At 37.6% G+C, this 394-nt stretch overlaps 1 protein-coding gene across 1 annotated transcript in view; it reads right to left on the reverse strand.

Annotated features, from left to right (window-relative positions):
- Positions 1-394, reverse strand: part of LOC122088226 (alpha-mannosidase I MNS4) — a 29,720-nt gene that overhangs the window by 3,298 nt on the left and 26,028 nt on the right. The gene's annotated exons all lie outside the window — the stretch shown is intronic.

Raw genomic sequence — 394 nt, forward strand, 5'->3', positions numbered from 1 at the left:
AGAAACTAGTCTTTTTCTGGACTCTTCTTGATGGGACAGTTGTATGCTTTTTGAAAGATCATATGGGGCACCGATACTGTTCACGTGGACTGTGTTCACGTGAAAAGTATTTTTTGTCCACTCTTCCCTTCCTCATGCTTTGATCTACATCATGCTCCAGCTTGAGGGGGGAGTGTTAAGAATTAATTTGTCACAATGAATTTCCTGTAACTATGTTTCCTTTCAAGGATTTGTGTAAATACACTAAGTTAGGCTGCATTTGGTAACGTTTCTCTTCCAAAAACGATGTTTCATGTCAAAAACAGAATTTTTCAGTTTTTGTGTCAATATGTAGCTTTTTTTTTTGGAACGAAACTGAAACGACGGAACTGCCTTTTGTCATTCCGTAATTCTC

Source organism: Macadamia integrifolia, chromosome 9 (genome assembly GCF_013358625.1).
Source record: "Macadamia integrifolia cultivar HAES 741 chromosome 9, SCU_Mint_v3, whole genome shotgun sequence".
NCBI classification, from domain to species: Eukaryota; Viridiplantae; Streptophyta; class Magnoliopsida; order Proteales; family Proteaceae; genus Macadamia; species Macadamia integrifolia.